We start from the raw sequence: 7,659 nt of genomic DNA, 5'->3' as shown, positions 1-7,659 counted from the left end.
CCTCTCCTCCCCTCTCCTCCCCTTCCGTCCCCTTCCCCTCCCTTTCTTTTTGCCACTGGGTGTCCAGTTGCTCCAATATTATTGTGGAAAAGGCAACTTCTGTCAAAAATCTGTTGGCTGTATGTGTGTGGGTCTATTTCTGGGTTGTCTATTCCATTACTATAGCTATATAATAGAACTTAATATGGGATAGATTGATTACTCTCACTTTATTCTTTTTGAAGATTGTTTTAATGGTTCTAAGCTCTATGCTTCTGTATATAAATTTTAGAATAAGCTTGTCTATATCTATCATAAATCTTTGCTGGGATGCTGATAGGAATTGCATTAAATATATACATTGTTTTGGGGGAGAATTGACATATTTACTGTGTTGACCCATGAACACAGTATATGTCTATTTATTTACGTTGGTCTTTTGGGTGTTTTTTTAATCAGCATTTTGTAATTTTTAGCATACAGCTCCTGTATATGTTTAGTTAAGTTTATATCTAAACAGTTTATTTTCTTTGGAATAATTGTAAATATTGTGTTTCTCATTTTGGTTTCCACATGTTGATTGTTATAAAATAGGTGTTATATGATATCATCTCTCTTAGAAGCAAGTGTCATAAATAGATATGGTTCCTTGATTAGCACACAAAAGCCAGATTAAAATGCATAAGAAAGCTGGATTTAATGAACAATTACTAGGAAGAATGGTAGTCTACCACATTGCTTATAATACTAACATTAAATAGTAGCTAATATGAAATAGCTTATCTTGAAAATGTCTAGTATAAGTGTAGTTCTTATTTTGGCTCATAACATGATTTTCCTTTTTCTTCATGGATATATTATGAAATCTACTCTCACGCACATCAGATCTATTACTATCACTTTTGGGGAAAAGTGCGTGTCACGGGGGTCTCCTGAGTTCAGGTAGCAAAAATATTTAGGAGCGTATTTAAACAGATTGCACAGGTAGAATTAACTGGGGTTTGAACAAAGACAGAAAGGGTGAAGAGAAGAGGCTGGGAGGAATTATTCTGTTAGACTCCAGTGCATTCATCTAGGTCGGTTTGATGACTACAGGGGAGCAGGGAGCCACGATTTAAGAAGCATCTGAAAGTTAGATGTTTGTTTTGTGGGAGTGCATCTTTTTTAGGAGAAGGAAATAAAAGCAAAACTGCATGATTGTGGTAACAGTGATTCACTGTCTCCTATCTTTTCTTAAAAGACCCAGATAGTTGACTATTTTACGTAAGTTTTTATTTATTTTTACCCTGCTTTGCTCCAGGAGGAGTTTAAAGCAGCAAATATGAAGATATAAAACAAGATAAAATGTTAAGTGGTGGAAAAGCACAGTCGGTCAAAGGGAAAAATGAGATGACGCCATGACCATGACCAAGATTGGGAAGCAGAAGTCAAGCTGTGAGGTTTTGTTTGTCATCTTGAAGTGGGTAAACAATTTGGCTTGGATGAATTATTTTTAACCCTTGTGCAAATAGCCCCGAAGCTGGTGTTGAATTATTAGTCTGTCCAGCATTATCTGCCATGTTTTCATCGGTCACAGGACTGCTCTCAGGGGGAGGCATTGTCCTGCAGGATTAATTAATAACAGGAATTCACATCCTGCTCCAGGAGGCCTCTGCTGTCTGATGCAGCTGGTGGTCGGAGAGCCCACACCCAGAGAGGCACACCACCCGGGGCCTGGCAGCCCACAACTTTTGCTCCAGCCCAAAAGTCTCGTTTCCTGATTTATATGGGAGTTAGGATGAACAATTAAGACGTTGCTATTTTGGGGAACAGCGAGGACACCTACAGTTGTAAGTATTTTTGTAAGCAGGTGGTCATATTTAGTTTTAATATCTAAAAAATGGAAACAGCCTTGTGAGAAGTGATTGTGCGTGATAGTTCATTATTATTATTATTATTTTTTTTTCAGTAGTTAAGTTTCCTCTGGTTTGGAAGTGAGGTGAGTGACCTGAGATCCCTTGGAAGGTAGATCTTGCTAGCTGGGAGCATTGTCTTTGAGTTGAAGACAAAATCTTGCTGGGTTTTAGAGAAAGTACTTCCAGCACCATCCTTTCTTCTGATGGCCCCTTTTCTACAATTGGTGGAAGCGGGAAGAAATCCACAGATGTCCACACAATTTGTCAACCTGTAAATAGACCTGTGCCATCATAACGTGCCGTTTAATGTATATACGTGTGTATGCTTGTCACTTATTTTCTGGCGTTTGGTATCTGAGCTTTATCAATGCTTGTGTGTTCTTTCGAAACGCAAACACCAGAATCCGAGAAACATTTGCCCGCTCAATTCTCTATTGTTGCAGCCTGTTGAGTAGACTGCTGTTGCATTTTTAATTTCTCTATAAAACAAGCTGAGAGACAATGCGAATGATCTAATTGCATTTCAAGGAGCTGCAGGCCAGGCTTGTTGCAACAGCTGATGAGCTCCTCTGAGTTTCAAGAGCTATTTATGGTAGATTCGCTGGGATCAGGGCTCTCCAGTTCAGGCCATAAAAGGCCCGGCCCATGTGGAGTTGCCCCACTGCTCCTGACGGCGCCCTCCGAGGCTGAAGCGTCCTCAGGTTTCACGTGGATTTACCCAGTAATGGACGGCCACACCAAGGCCAGATTGGGAAAGTTCAGCGTCAAGGACACCAGGGCACTGAAAACTTCGAAAAGAAGACTCTTTTTAATATTTTGGCGATCTTTTTTCCGAGAAACTTTTGAGATGTAGCCTTTACCTATTTACTGCATTTGGCATCCAAACGCCTTTTGGAAAGCACCGTTCTAAATTTATCCTGTTCTGAATCATCACTTCTGATAGATGCCGTTGCCTGGTTTGTGCTGTGATATTTGATTTTGTACAGTGTTCCTTGGGCTAACTTTTGATATTTTGCTTTTTGTTTAGAATTTGAAAGTAGTGTTCATTGAAAGGAGACACAAAGAAATTACGTGAGGACATCCAAAGCCGTGTTTCGTTTATTTTTTAATTAGAAAAATAAGGAATCACAGTGTGATTTTTTTCCCCCCTTTAACTTAGAGGAACAACGATTAAACAGAAATTTGAAGTAAGTGAAAAATCTTCCTATAAATCTAAATGCAGTTGTATGTTAAGTGCCATCTGTCTGAGCATGCTTCCTGAGGTTTGCTGACTTCAAGCACTGGAATGTTCCTGCCAGGCTGTGTTAGTTATTGCTGTTACTCCTCTATGTACCCTTGGGCATGTTTTTTAGTTTTAGAGTGATGGGATTTCTTTTCCTTAAAAACAAAAGAACTTTATGGTACAGAGAAGTTTGTACTAACAATTTAATTAATATTATTTAGTAAATACATTCTAAGTATGAGCACTTGAAGCCTTGGAATTAAAAGCATATCTACAATACAGAGTACTTCAATAATTGTATCACAAGTCTGGGGTTAGAATTCAGAAGGGCACATTTTTTTTTTTCCACTCTTGTTATTAATGGAAATGTAAATCGCCGGTGATCCTTTCATATAATTTTTGTTTTGAAGGATCTTTACCTTGGTACTCTGATTCTTCAAGCTTCATTTACAGAACCTCTGATGTTCCAGAATTAAAAACCCAAAAACTGCCCCGCCGCAAAAAAAACCTCAAGACTTAGTTCTTAGGTTTTTGAACTGTGTTTCATTTTTAAATTATCCAAGAAAAAAATGCCATATTAACCTTTTTAAGTCCTAGAGATAGCTGTGGTCTCTGTAGTTTTGCTTAGTGATTTGCTCCTATTAAAAAATAGCAAAGAGCTAGAGCACATTGATGGTTTATTTGACATATTGCTCCTTTAAAAAAGAAAAGACTTTTTTTTTTTTTATAGAATATCAGATGGACCAGTAGGAGCAGTAATTATTTTTATCAGGTAGAAAAACAGAATATTTATAGAGATGAGTTTCATCGGTGAATACTGCTGTGGCTTTCAAACCAGAGGGAGAACCACAACTTTAGTGGGCATTTGGAAATGCTTGGGGGCATTTCTAGTTCTCACGATAACCATGGCTAGCATCTGGGGCAGTGTGGTTAAGAATTAGAAATGCCTCGTAATGTGGGACCATCCCATAGGGTGGAGCATGGCTCTGGCCAAAATGTGGGTGGTATTCCCTACTGAGAAAAGCTGCAAGGTATCATTCCAGAGAGAAGCAACAACAGGCTGGGCATACAGGCTGCCTCTTCTCACCAAACCAGGGGAACTCTTGAGGCACCAAGCAGTTGGGTGTCCTGTCAGGGGTGGATCATCCATGCCACTGCTTGGTGGCAGGGAGTGCGGGTGCAGGGAGGTAACACAGATGAGCAGAGACACTGCTCATCATGCTTCCTTCTGTTGAGAGTGGGACAATGCTTGTTAGCCGTCGAGGAAATGCTTTTTTGACATCAACCAACTCTGGTGCCAGGAGCATAACTTTCAAAGTAAAATTTGGTTAAAGCACCCAGCTTACATCACTTTTCATTCAACAAACCCAACTATTTTTGTTTGTACTTTAGACACCTGCTGGTGTCCATGGCTCTGGAAGATTGTGAATTTCAGTTCAGAATGAACAACATTGTTAACACCTGGGGTCATTTAAAATTCTCCAGTTGAGGATTTGAATCCAAAGAAAAGGGCCATTGGCCTTCACGGGGATGTCCTGAGAGCCGCTGTTCAAGGCTCACAGGCTGTGAGGAGAGTTGTGGGGCGGGAACCACCAGAGGCTTATTTTTATTTTTGGGCACAAAGGAAGTCCTCTCCTCACTGTAGGGCTGCCTGAGGGGGTGCCTTAGGACACTCATTACAGTGACACTCACCATGGCATCCCCGTGACTAGAATTCCTAGTCTAGAGCCTTCCTGTAGTTCTGGGCTTCATTATTTTGTAACTCTGAGCCAGAAGTCACGTGGTCACCCTTGACTCCTCTCCCTATAGGTGGCTTGTGCACTCCTGTAGGGGGCTACCCAACAAGGCACCTGGGTCCCAGCTCTCTTGCCACCCAGGATCTAGCCCAGTGTGCGTTGTCCAGTGAGTGAGTTAATTGAATTGAATGCATTGGAATGACTGTGGATTCTTCACATCAAAATTTAGCTATGAAATGCTTTTGCCGTTATGTTATTCTCTACAGAAGTAGGTGTTCTGTGTAATAAGTTCTGTTTTTTTCTTCCATATCTAATAATGCAAGCAGATTTGTCTTACTAGTACAAGTGTGTTGGGGTTTATGTATGTATGTTTTTGCCAACACAGGAAATTATGGTGCATTCGATGAAGTCAGCCACTTCATTATTGGAGCCTTGCCTAAAATGAAGAAACTCCTCTAGTGGTGTGATTTGACTTATGTACTTTTACCAAGCATTAAACTTTATCCCTTAGATATAGCATCTTGGGGTGGTTTGCCCTGCTGACCTTGGACCAGAATGCAGCACCTTGATGTCTGGTTCAGAGACTCACTGTCTTATGGATACTCCTAGTTGCAGGAAGTTTTGAAAGAGGAATTTATTTTGCCTCGTACCTTGCTTATTCTCTTCTGAAAGTTGCTCCTTTAATCCCACACAAGTTCATAACCTATTTCAAACTGGCTTTTGTATAAATACAGTCAAATAAAGAGCTTTAGTATTTGCCTTGGGATAGTTGGTTCACCCATGTCACTGTGCTTGATTCATTTCAGCATGTATGTATTGAATGTTTCACTTCAGTATTACACGTCTGTGTGCAGGTCTCTGAGTTGGATGCCGTGGGAGGAAGATGATGAAGCTCATTCCTGTCCTTAGTGAAGTCATTTCCTAGAGGGGTCCAGACAGGGGCTTAATGAAGCTGTTATACAAGTAGGCTAGAAGGGGGGATGCCTGGGTGGCTCAGTTGGTTAAGTGTCTGTCTTCCACTCAGGTCATGATCCGAGGGTCCTAGGATTGAGTCCTGCATTGGGCTCCTTGCTCAGCGGGGAGCCTGCTTCTACCTCTGCCTGCTCTGCTTGCCGCTACCCCTGCTTGTGCGCTCTCTGACAAATAAATAATAATTAAAAAATCTTAAAACAAGTAGGCTGGAAGGGACAAACGCTAATAACATGCCATCCATGCTCACTGCCAACCTCTTTACCTACATTGTCTCATTTAATTTGTACAGTGGTCCCTGAGAAATATTACTATCATTATCTTTATTCTACAGGGGGCTAAAAACTGAGGTTTCAAGAGGCTTGCCCAAGGGCACATACCATGGGGTCAGGGTAGAACTGGATTTGAACAGGTCTTTTGGATTTTGATGCCCATTTTCATAACCCCTGCTTGAAACCAGTACTTCTCCAAAGACTAAGAAGCATCACCTGAGGTCTTGTTAATGTCCTAATTCTGATTCAGTACGTCTGGGGTAGGGCCGCAAAGAAGACCCAAGGTAATCCTGATGCCTCTGGCCAGCACTGACTTTGAGTAGCACTGTCTTCAAGTACACAGCTTCCTTGTGAAGCCAGAGAAGGAAGCAATCAGGTTGGAGGGAGATCTGAGGGCTTCCTGCAGGAGAGGTGGTCTTCCAGTCTAATCTCCTCTGCGTTTTTCATGCCAACCCTTCCCACTGTTTGCTGACCCAGTTGTCCCCCATTTCTCTTCTAATGTCTGCCTTTCTCCTGGCTCCCCCTCCTCACGTTGAAAACGTACTCAAGTTTCCTCCATCCTAAATAAAGCTCCCCTTGACCTCAAGCGCTGAGCTATTTCTTTCACTGTGCGTTCACTTCTCAGCACCCAGGGCTCTGTGCAACCCTCGCCCTCCCAGCTCCACGTGATCTCCAGATTGCATTACCTCCAAGCACCTCTTTATGAGGATCCTGCCTCAGGTCTACACTGATGGCTGTATTCTTGAGCTCTCGTAACACCTGTATTTTCTAAATCGTGCTCTGTCTCCTCCCTGCTCTAGCTTACCTTTGTAGGGTTAGGGTAAGGGTAAAAATTCTTGTGCTACTCTTTCTACAGTGAATTATATGATCCATCCATTCCAGATGAAATGTACTCATTTGGGTTTTTAGGGTGTATTTTCTCTTTTTAATTAGGAGTTGTTCACTTCCAATAAGCTATGTTAGCATCTGTATCCTAGCTGACCAGCATTGATAGAATTATGCATTAAGAAAGAACAGTTCAGGGGCGCCTGGGTGGCTCACTTGTTAAGCAGCTGCCTTCGGCTCAGGTCATGATCCCAGGGGGTCCTGGGATTGAGCCCTGCATTGGGCTCGCTGCTCCGGGGGAAGCCTGCTTCTCCCTCTCCCACTCCCCTGCTTGTGTTCCCTCTCTTGCTGTGTCTCTGTCAAATAAATAAATAAAAACCTTTATTAAAAAGAAAAAAGAAAGAACAATTCAGGGGCGCCTAGGTGACTCAGTTAAGCGGCTGCCTTCGGCTCGGGTAATGATCCTGGGGTCCTGGGATCGAGCCCCGCATCGGGCTCCTTGCTCGGTGGGTAGTCCGCTTCTCCTTCTCCCTCTGCCTGCCGCTCCCCCTGCTTGTGCTCTGTCTCACTATCTCTCTCTGTGTCAAATAAATAAAAACCTTTTTTTTTTTTTTTTAAAGAACAGTTCATTTCTGAGTGAAGACTCAAAGGGCTTTTTGTAAGTAATGCACCTATAATTTGTGAACTGTTTTGGTTAATCAGAGGGCTCATGTTTCTGGATTTTTGATTATGTTCTGAGTATGGAAAGTTAAATAACTTAG

The 7,659-nt window shown here is 41.9% G+C and overlaps 1 protein-coding gene across 3 annotated transcripts in view; it reads left to right on the top strand.

Moving 5' to 3' along the window:
- The window catches only part of SVIL (supervillin), a 233,511-nt gene that overhangs the window by 74,529 nt on the left and 151,323 nt on the right, over positions 1-7,659 (top strand). Inside the window, exon 3 of one of the 3 annotated variants that reach the window (XM_073885531.1) lies at positions 2,902-3,061. The exons of the other annotated variants lie outside the window; for them this stretch is intronic. The gene's annotated coding sequence lies outside the window, so the exon portion shown is untranslated. The remainder of the gene's footprint in view (positions 1-2,901; positions 3,062-7,659) is intronic. 3 annotated transcript variants of the gene reach the window in all.

This window comes from Callorhinus ursinus, unplaced genomic scaffold (assembly GCF_003265705.2).
Source record: "Callorhinus ursinus isolate GAN/ISIS: 27379988/994484 unplaced genomic scaffold, GSC_fseal_2.0 scaffold62, whole genome shotgun sequence".
Classification (NCBI taxonomy): Eukaryota; Metazoa; Chordata; class Mammalia; order Carnivora; family Otariidae; genus Callorhinus; species Callorhinus ursinus.
Note: the sequence above shows the minus strand (reverse complement) of the source record. Positions and strands in the feature narration are given on the sequence as shown.